This window comes from Thermobia domestica, chromosome 11 (assembly GCF_964235325.1).
Source record: "Thermobia domestica chromosome 11, izTheDome1.hap1.1, whole genome shotgun sequence".
In the NCBI taxonomy this organism is placed as follows: domain Eukaryota; kingdom Metazoa; phylum Arthropoda; class Insecta; order Zygentoma; family Lepismatidae; genus Thermobia; species Thermobia domestica.
The window spans coordinates 156,448,191-156,459,933 of NC_137464.1; positions in this window are offsets into that span (position 1 = coordinate 156,448,191).

The window sequence follows — 11,743 nt, forward strand, 5'->3', positions numbered from 1 at the left end:
CTCACATGCATCTCTAACATATGTATAAATTTAGAACATGTTCAAAGAGTTCAACCTATAAATACTTCAGAAAGTTCACATTTGTACTCAAGTCTTGTACATTGGATATTATAGCGAAAATAAGTGATCTTATAACTTATTATACCACGTCATTTGAAACTATGCTGTACTATATGCTGAAGTAGTTCCATAGTTACCTCTAACAACTTATCTTTCTATTTTTTAATCGTACATTTAACATTTTTTTCAGCTATCAAAACCCGTGTAAAACATAAGGTAAATTTTCGTAAAGCTTATTGACAGTTCCCTTATTCTTCGTCAAACTGCCAAATAATACAAATACTAAATTTTTAAAAATTTTACGTATGTTGCACACTTTTGACAATGTTCAGACAATATATATGGTAGGGATACATGCAAGAAATATTTGAAAAAAAAAAAAAGGCAATTTGAGCGAATATACGCGATGTGTTGGAAAAGTAATGAGACATTTTCTGTAATGATGAATATTATTATTTTTGCAAATCTAAGTTATTAGGTTCAAAATAGTTCCGTTGGGCGGCTACACAGCGACGGAAATGCTGTTTCCATTTTTCGTGGTCGTGATATCTTTCAGCTCGAATATCCAAAGTACCAAAATACTGTCCTTTCAAGTGGCTTTTGAACGTGGACAATAAAGAGAAGTCATAGTAACTGAGATCCCGCGAATTGAGATCTGAGGAAGCACAGGGATGTTTTATCTGCCAAAAATTAAGTAATGAAGATTCCCGTGCAACATAGTTCTTTGGAAGAATCGCACAATTTTCTCATGTGCAAATTCTACGTTAAAATTTGGTGAACGGTAAACAGGTTCAAATATAACTTACTACTGATCATTCTCAAACTCAATTGTCGATCTGGCCTCACAAGAAACTTCATTTATCCCACATAGTTATCCGCTTTTGAGATTGAAGGTCTTCCAACATGGAGTTCCGTCTTCTGGTTATTCTCAGCTTTTTAAAAAGGAATTATATAATCTATAAGCCTTTTCTAACTTATAAGTAGGTATATCATAGGTCACAGTAGTGAATTTACTAAAGGTACAACGTTCCTCAATTTTTTTCCGTTCATTTTCGTAACGCGCCTTACAGAGCTTCACATTTTAACTTTCGTGTCCAATTGGAGCAAGTTCAAACTTGTACTGAATAACTGCTTGGTGAAGGTGGAGGCATCAGCGTTTTCAGTTCGTACACAGTGTTTCCAGTCCCCACTCTTCTATCACACCTCGTTAGTTTTTTTTTTAACTTTAAAATATTTATACATATTTAGTCTTTTGAGATTTATTAAATTTAAAGTATGAAGACAAATCTGAAACTCAGAACGAATAGTTTGTTAGTTCAAATATGTTTAAAATACTTATTAGTTATCAAAATTATGAATTCATTTGACTTACTGTGTTACTCAAATACTCTTGTTTATTTTCTTTGTAATAAATTGTGTATTAAACAAGAACATTGGGTATGTAATTTTTGATTTTCACTTTCACAGTTACAAGCACAGAAATTACAGATAATTAAATATAATAATTACATCCAAATTTATTTTTTCTTACGTTACTTCTGCTGGGTTTATTATGATTGATACGAAAGTATGGAAATTTATTTGAGCCCGTAAGTAATGCTACAAAAGATTTTTAATTAAACTTCAGAATTTACGACAAGTTTCAAAATTATACAATCGTATAGTTTAATGGTCCCAGGTACAAAAATAGTTAAATTAAGCTAAATTAAGTATCTTAAATAGTATTGAATAATACTGTATAATCTGATGATAAACCATCGATTTAATTAAATTTGACATTCTTAAAAAATCGCACATTTTTTTTTTATTCGAAGTAGGCAGAAAGATTTGAGATGTCAACAATAGAAGTCAAATTGCTACAAATACATTATGATATATGCGTCTATTGAAAACCATCTATATGATTGGCTATAATATTTATCAAAGCAGTTTTTCGAAATAAAATATTTTGAAAAAAGTTAATAGTCAATTCCTTGTAACTTTGTTCATATTTATTCGAAATACATCATATAATGGTAATAGTATTGTCCCACTTGCGATATTACTGTTAGAGGCCTCCGAAATTTGTTTGTGGAAAGATATTTGCGATACTGTAGCGTCCTTAGACTGTAACTGAAAAATAAATGCGATATTGTAAATTTTCATTTAATAATATCAATTTGAAATATGTTTAGTTGACCATTAGAAATAGGTTGGATTGTAAACACAGTTAATCTGATGGTTTTGCAGTCGAATGGTTTCTTCCTGTTATATTTGCGTCGTACAAAGTTTCAATGTCGTTTGTCTATTAATTACAAGGGCATTTCAAGATAAATGGACCATCCTGTATATAAAAATAGTCATAATATTATCTTATAATTCATTATATATCATTATTGTATTATCATTGCTTGATCATCATCATCGTAACATCTTTACTAATACATTATCATCGTTGTTTCATTAGTATTTCGTCGAAGACACTGCTTGGCATTACATCCATAACGTAATTTTACATAATTCATTTATTTTATCTTTACCATTATGCGTGGATTGAGTCGTTTAAGCATCCTCCCTTTGGCATAAAGGGCTTAATCGAGGGACATTGGATTTAAAGTTTCATTTCATGTTGATTTAAGGATACAGAGAGGTGATTTTGCTATGATACGTTGTTGCATACGCGTTGATATATTAGATAGTTACATTTAACAGAGTAGAGCATGATGTGTTAGTAGCGAGGTTAATATACACATGAAACATGGAAATTCATTTATTAATTTATCTTTATAAATTTCTGTTCTCATATTCTAACATATAAAGAATAGAAAACAATATATAAGGACTAAGGATTTTACGTACAAAAACTTCTCTTTAGTAATTTATATTTTACCATATTAGTTTATGAAACAAATTTACACGTTCTTTAAAACCTTTCAAAAGGGATAAATAATTAGATGTGTGAAGCCTTCATAGACAGTGCAAAGTATTTTCTTTTTTGTGGGGGGGGGGGGTATAAATTCAATATGAGGAACGCAATGTGTGATAATTACGCCTTCGTTGTCATAAAACATGACCACTATCACTTTATGAGCATTGATGGTAACTCGAAATGTCTTTGGTGCCGGAGAGACTCTCTTTCCGTTGTAATGACTGTCGTTTAGTTTCAGAATCGAGTAGCGTTATCCATGTTTCATCCATTGTGACAATTGACGAAAAGAAAGCATCAAATGGCTATTATGTGCTAATGTTAATTGACAGATAACTACCTGCATAGTCATGTGTTCAATAGTCAGCATTCAGGGAACTGATTTTGAAGAATCTCCTCGCATTTTCAAGTCTTTATGCAGAAAGATCTCAATAAATCTCATGGAAATGGCGATATCACGCACAAATCGATGGTCCTCTATAGAACACTCTACAGTCGTTTAGTTGTGTTCTTGGTCCGGCTTGTCTGTGGTCGAGGATGCTTGAGTTCGTTGTCACACAACGTTTGATCTGATTTTTTCATCCACGAACTCACATTTCTACATCTATTACACCTTCACCACATATCACACTGAGCTGTCAATGGACATTGATAGGTACTACACCACGTTGGCAGTGAAAACTGACGATCGCACGCTAGTCTGGCCAGATGAACGTTATTTGTAGATTCGAACCTATGTTGCTCACTTTATCGGCAGCTATGGGAACTACGAGCGCTACACTGTACTGCAGTCTATATTACACAACGAATGTCCGTGTATTTTAAAATGAACTGCATTCTTCTATCTGGCCACAATAGGTCATACCTAGAAAAATAAAGGAGATTTTAGAACTTGAACGCACGTGTAATTGTGTCGGCCATTATGACATGCCTATAAGCCATAACATTTAAATTTACAAAAAACTTGTAACATGAAATAGCGACAATAAATAAGAATAAATAAGAAGAAGACATATGAACGCAACAATTACACATAAATAGAAATCTCATAAACATACAATACAGGTATAATACAAGTTTAGCTAACCAAAGGAGAAAAAATGATTATAACAGATATTTTAATCTCCTACAAACTACAGTAAATTGCGAATACAATTATTGAACTCAAATTAGACAATATTATCCATAAAGAGAAGAAAAAATTTACAGGATGAGAAGTCAACTTACACACGTTTAATTTCAAGATTGCTAAAGAGAATATGACCATAACTTCACTAGGACTAATGGATATAGGGCCATATCTGATAGATGTAACACATCATGGCCACAACGTTAAAGCCGCCATTTTTGATTTAGCTCCAACATTTTAATTGGGTCGAATAATATATATTATGACAAGCACAAAGCTGAAGATAATCTCGAGTTAACTTTATTTATATAGTAGTGAGGAAATGCCATCATACAGGATATGCTCAATATAACCCCTTATTGGTAGATGAACAATGCATTTTTTCTTTTAAAGTCTTATTGAATCAGTCTTAAAGCTCTTCACTAAGCTCACTCCACTTTTTTAATTTTGGTGGATGACATAAGACAATGAATATCAATAAATAAGCCAATTAGTAGTGTTGCCACGAGACGAGACAGAACCCTTTTAGACGAGACGAGAGAGACTGCTTGTCTCGTCTCGAAAACGAGACGAGACGGGACGTCTCGTGAAATGTCTCGTCTTGTCTCGAAAGTGAAAACGCTGGGGAATGGCCAAGATTGAAATTGCCAGTGGTCATATAGGTTGCAAAAGGAAAATCCCCTTTGTGAGAAAACATGTTGAACAGCCTTCATAGAAAAGTGTCCTCTGTCTATTGAATGAAACAATCGTGATACATGAGCTTCCAGGAATATCAGCCTTAATGTCTTGTCCTCAATTCCCCTTGCTGTAAACTGAGGAATTCTCATTTTTTTCATTTCTGGCTGGAATGACAAACAAAATCAAAGACAGGGAAGATTTTTACAAGGTCAAGAAACCGGACTACCACCACCAGCTATTCAATTTGAAAACTGGGTAAGGTCTACACTCATAACAGGCTGTAGTTGCGGTATTCTTTTTGCTATATGAACCGAAAACGGCAATTGAAGTATGTCATCTTGCAACTAAAATTTTGTCTTCTCTCTCTCTCTCTCTCTCTCTCTCTTTCTCTTCTCTCTGTCTCTCTCTCACACACACATACACATAAAAACATACTTATACCATTTTACCAATCGCACGCTTATTATACAGCAGTCATGTTGTAAAATTCACCTCTTTGTTTCGAAGCCGGTCGAAGGACAAAGAAAGCAAAGATACTGTCGACGAACCCTTCAAATTGTTTGCTTTCAGCAAATTTATGGTACTAACAATACCACTGGAGGTGAAGAGGTTTTACAGGGGGGCCTTCCTTTTGTTACGCGGAAATGTTTGATCTGACCAGAGTGCGAAATTGCCCTCTGCTTCCATGTTGAGAGGAGGGGAATACTTCCCTTTCCTAGTGAATAATATTCATTAGGACCTGAATTATCTTCAAACATGGTTTCTTACAGGCGCATAAAACCTTTCGAACTTTATAAATGTAAAGAACATTTGGTATAATATTCATGGAACTCCGTTGAAAGCAGAAAATATCATGAGAATGATCAAAATTCGAACATTGAAGAATATAATTAACAGAAAAGAAATAGGATACCCAAACCATATTTTTAAACCTGCTATAAAATGTATAAGCAGGGAATTCGTGTTACTATTCGGTTCAAAATCTCTTGTCGTCGCGAATTCTGTCGAAGAATTTGAAGCTTAAAATATATAAAACGATAATCATGCCTGTTGTTTTGTATGGCTGCGAAACATGGTCACTTACTCTGAGGGAAGAACATAGACTGAAAGTATTTGAGAACAAGATCCTGATACTAATATTCGGACCCAAGAGGAACGGGAATGGGGAATGGCGGAAACTTCATAACGAGGAACTACATAATTTATACGGTTTACCCAACATTGTTAGGGTCGTCAAGTCTAGGAGGCTTAGGTGGGCGGGTCATGTAGCTAGAATGGAAGAAAGTAGAAACGCTTTCAAAGTCTTGACTGGAAGACCCATCGGAAAACGACCATTAGGAAGACCTATGCGCAGATGGGAGGACAATATTAAGATGGATCTCGCAGAGATTGGAATACAAAGTAGAAACTGGATGCAGATAGCTAAGGATAGAAGTCAGTGGAGAGCTTTTGTGAACGCGGCATTGAACCTCCGGGTTCCATAGGCCATAGAGTTAGTTAGTTAGTTAGTTAGTTAGCTATAAAATGTATATCCTATATTTTTACTAATTCCTTACTCCCATGAAAGTATCTTGGGGGAGGATATTCTCTCCAATTTTGTCAGACTGAAATCCTTTTATCCCGTACGACTTCACCCCCCCTGACACAATGCGAAAAAACAAATGCTGTTAAAATCCATACACATGACCCTTCCGGGACTCAACTCGGGGCCTTCAAGCCGATGGTCTATCGCCGCAGACCGCTCGGCTTGGTATGAAGATGTACGTTGTATGATTGCGAATAGATCACGACAATATGAGAAACTTTAATCCAAAATGGCCACCCAAAAATCAACTTTTTTTTAGACCACTAGCTAATCTGGGTGTACTGTCATGAGTTTGTTACACAAACGGGACAACCACCAAATAGTATCACACATCCCGCGGTTATGGGAACAGATTTGAACCATGGAGGTGAAGACTGGCCCCAAGCATTCTTTCGTCCGATGTGTCGTTCAGCTCCCATTACTATGGCACTTTAAGTAGAGCTTACTGTGCAGTAACATATAAAATTTCAATCAAATACTTTCCATTACTCAATAAAATTATTTGGTTCCGAGCTTTTTTTTAAAAAAATAATTGCAACAAATCTAAACATGCTAAAATGGAAAGTAGTTTTTTGATTGGTATGGGTTAACACTGTGAAGCCTAAAGGCTGGAATATATGAAATCAAAGTGTACACACCAGAGATGGAGTGGGTCAGTGGGTCAAGTTTTTTGAGTGGGTCAGTGGGTCGTGGGTCAACAGCATGTGACCCACTGTGACCCACCACCTACCATGACCCACTGTGACCCACCACCCACGGTGATCCACTGTGACCCACCACCCACTGTGACCCACCACCCACGGTGACCCACTGTGACACACCACCCACCATGACCCAGACCCACCACCCACCGTGACCCACTGCGACCCACCGACTCAGTATGATCTACCGACCCTCTCTGCTCACTGCATTGTAGACAGTATCTTCTGAAGACTGGTAAATTTGTCTTCGTTTTACTTTCAAGACCTTCATTTCCCTTCCTTTTCCACTTGTTTCTGTCTACTTACCTGAGGTGAGTATATCTAACCAAGTGAAAAAAGAATTTCAGTACTTTTGGATATTGATATTTTTAATTGTAATAATAGCAATAGGACTTCTACTACTACTACTTGGCTTTCGAGATCTGTGAGTTTTTAGAGGAGCTAACTACTGGAAAAAATACATTTTTGAATTACTGTAATATATAAATTATTATATAAAAAAATGAATGTAACTATGTGTGCCTGATCATCACGGTCAAATTGCAAAGTCAAATGAAATTACTTTTGGTATATAGTTAGGCCTTAATCCAAACTGAGATGTTATATTGCTTTTATTATAATGCATAATATCCTAAGGAGATAGAGAGGATCCGAGTTTTTGCGAAAAAAAATGAGTATCTCGCAAACCGTTAAACTTACGGAGCTGAAATTCAGTGTATTAACTCTTTATTGAAAATAAACAGAATGTGTCCTAGCATTTTTTTAAATTCTCCTTTATGTGTGTATGGGGGAGGGGGCACTTTCTATATATGGAAAATTGGTAGTGAGTTGGTTTGTAAAAACGATCGACAACGATCGATGTTATTTAAGAGTCTTCATCCCGGCGAAATTAAAATACCGCTAATTTTACAGTAATTATGTGATATCTACAAATAGATAAAAGATAATTGAAATATGGAACAAGAGCACCCTAGACAATATTATTTTGCGTGAGGTACCGTTATCACAAGTCACCTAGTGGCTTTCCGTTTTCAGCTGTTTAGAAACGCGAAAATAAATGCCGATTTTCAAAATGGCTTTAAATCGAAAGCAGATAAGTGAGTCGTAATAACGATATTTCACGTAAAATAATGTTGTCTAGGGTGCTCTTGTTGCACATTTCGATTATATTTTATCTATTTGAAGATATCACATAATTACTGTAAAATTAGGGGTATTTTAATTTCGCCGGGATGAAGACTCTTAAGAAAAAAAATCAGAAACAAAAAATACAGTGCTTGGCTTCATATATCCATTGCTTTCTACTATAATAATTGCTGAAGCTTATGTTTATTATATGGAGCGCTTACAGCACAGGGCAATCAACCCAAAAACTTGACTAAAATAGGCATAAAATTTGTACTGTAAGCTTAATTACATGGAAATTTTAAGTTTGGATTGTACGCATGATTATATGGAAAATTTTACACTCTTTTCCCTTTACGTTGGTCTACTTACCTTGATTTGGAACTTTCAAATTTCATCCTTTTTTCCACTGAAAAGTATTGATAATTCAACAAGGAAATAATTATACAATGATAATTTAATTTAAATTCATCGTAATTTGGCACATGGCAAACAGCAGTGTAGTAATTGAAGGGGAAGAAGGAAGGAAATTCCCATTCACCTCTGAACACTCCAGGAACCTCGTTCCCTTTCGCTTTCTAGACGGGAGAGGGAACTTGGTAATGGCATCAAACCTTCATGTGTAATTACAAAAATTAAATTTATAAACAAATAAGAAATCATCAGTTTATCAGGCTTTAATTGATAATTTATTCACAAGATTCCCTATCGAAGGCGTGATAGATGAAGTTTCTGTTCTCCATGAGTCGACATTGCCAACTGACGTGGTCGATATGGAAAAGATGTTGTATGGTGATAGAGAGATTATACTTCTTGCTGAGTATTTCAAAACTGACTAAGAAAAATCGTTATCAGACTTAAGTCTAACAAGCAGATTGTCGATGAGGAGTTGCAGAAATAGGGGAAAAGTATTATCAATTTCCACGACAGAGTGCGAACGGGGATTTCCCGTTATGAATTTACAGATGACTGATATTAGAAATAGACTAAGTGCTGAAACATTGTCTAACTTGTTGTTCATCAATGTTAATGGCCCACCGCTAGACAAGCTCAAAGTACACAAGCTAGTTATTTCTTGGCTGAAATCATCCGCTGCGGATGATTTACCACGAAAAAGTTACCAACAGGAAATAAACCCGATTTCAGATTTGTTTTAAGGTGGAAAATTACGAGTCATAGAAAATGTATACTTGTATTAGTAATGGGTTATTTGTGTTACCCAACTTTGTACCTATTTTTTTAGTAAGTCTCTTCTTTGCTTTAGGTAAACTACTTTGAATAAATATTCATAATAATTGCAATTATGCATATTTGCAGCTTAAATTTAACGTGGTGTTTTAGTGATTACACAAATTACAATTATGCGCACACTTTATAGAGATGCTCTCAGGTAGGGTACCCGGGCACTTTTATAAACTATGAAAAACTGATTTTTCAAGTTTTTTCTGAGAAAAATACTGTGAACCGAGAAACCATAACTTTTTCCATATTGTACAGGGATATTTTCCTGCGGATAGAAGTTTCTTTTGGAATGCGTTCAGAAATTAACACATGCAAGAATACTCTCTTAGTACAAGTATATTTTAGGCACACACTAATTTCCCCCCACCTCGAACTGTTTAAATTTCCTCATTGACAAACACTATACCATTTTATATCGTAAAGGTCAGATCCACCGTTATTGTAACAGAGTGGTGCTTGAGCGATTGACTAGAAATTCAAACTCCGATTAGTGACAATTCCACAGTCTTGTTTTATTTAAAGGGGAAACTCTTGAGTCAGTACAGAAGAGGCCGTGGATCGTTTCAGAGTTGATGACGATGGATTTTGATTAGTCAGAATAGATCACAGTGGATGAGAGTGGGTCACGGTGGGTGGTGGGTCAGAGTGGGTCACAGTGGGTGGTGGGTCATGGTGGGTGGTGGATCAGAGTGGGTCATGGTGGGTGGTGGGTCGTGGGTCAGAGTGGGTCACGGTGGATGGTGGGTCAGTGGGTCATGGTGGGTCGTGGGTCAAGTTTTCATTGACCCACGCCATACACACATATCTCTATTTATCTATGTACCGTATTTACGCGTGTATGCCGCGTCCCCGTGTAAGCCGCGCACCCCCAATTTCTGGAACGTTAAAATTGAAAAAAAAATAAATAAATAAAAACTCGTGTAAGCAGCGCATATCAATTTTCTAAAAAAAAAAAAAAGGTACAATGTATTTTTCATCCTACTTTTAATCATTAAAATTGTTATACACAGAGACAATCCAACAATACTGTGATTATTAACAGAAATCACTCCCGTGCCTATCTTTCTTCGTCGCCGAGGAGTTGGAGCACGTATCACCATCGGACTAAATAAAGTCTTTGCTCCCATCGCTGGCATTGGAAATGCAGCATTTTTTAAAGCTGCGGACGACAAGATCCTCTGGAATTGAATTCCATGCTTCAATAATCCATTCGCACAAAAGGCGAAGTGCAGGTTTCTTAATTCGGCCAGTTGGCGTAGTTTCGTGTACTGCAGTTGCCATCCATTCAGTGTACAGTCGCCGCTAGTAGTTCTTGAAAGGCCGGTTGATGCAAAGAGAAAAGATGAGCTGCAACTTGTAATTTTATATTAAAACTTTTCTACTCTTGTAAAATTATTCACAATATTCCAGTATTAGGTTAATAAAAACTCCCCGTGGTTTTAAGTGCTTGGTGGGTCAATCAATTCTACATTTCCTCGTGTATGCCGCGCACCCTGTTTTTTGACTTCGTTTTGTGCGGAAAAGGTACACGGCATACACGGATAAATACGGTATCTTTCCATCTCTCTCTCTCTCTCTCTCTCTCTCTGATATTATATATATATATATATATATATATATATATATATATATATATATATATATATATATATATATATATATACAGACACTATAAAGCAAGTGGGTTGATAGTATACGGTTGTGTCGGGGATGGTGACACCTTTACATCGAACTTTGCTTGTCGTGTAAACATTATTTGACATTAGTGTCTTCATCTTCGACGTACCTATGAGCAATTTACTGTATATTCGTGTATTGAAACTGGTGAAACAAATTTCAGTTTCAGAATGTACAAAAAAAAAAAAAAGCCAGGGTCGAGAAGCATCAGACAACTAACAGGAGAGATATATTATCTTGTAAAGTATTTGTCCTTGCCTTGTGAGCTTATTTGAATTTATTTTTAAGACCTTTAGGCAACTTTGGCCGAATGGATGATGATAGGGAAATCAGTGGAATGAAGAAAGTAGTAGGATACTAGACAACTCCGAGAAAACACACACATTCGAAAAATGAAATGAAATGAAATCTTTGAGTTTTACGTCCCACGATTATGCCGGTTAGGCTAAAGGAGACAGTGATGATGAGTAATGAATGAACCGTGGAATGAAGAAAGTGGGAGGAAACGGAAAAACCCTGAGAAAACCCACGCACACGGTGTTTGTCCACCACAAAGTTCACTTGGCGGGGCTGCCGAGACCCCAAGCACCAGAGGTGAACGCTCTACCACTGAGCCACCGCGATCCCCACACACATTCAAT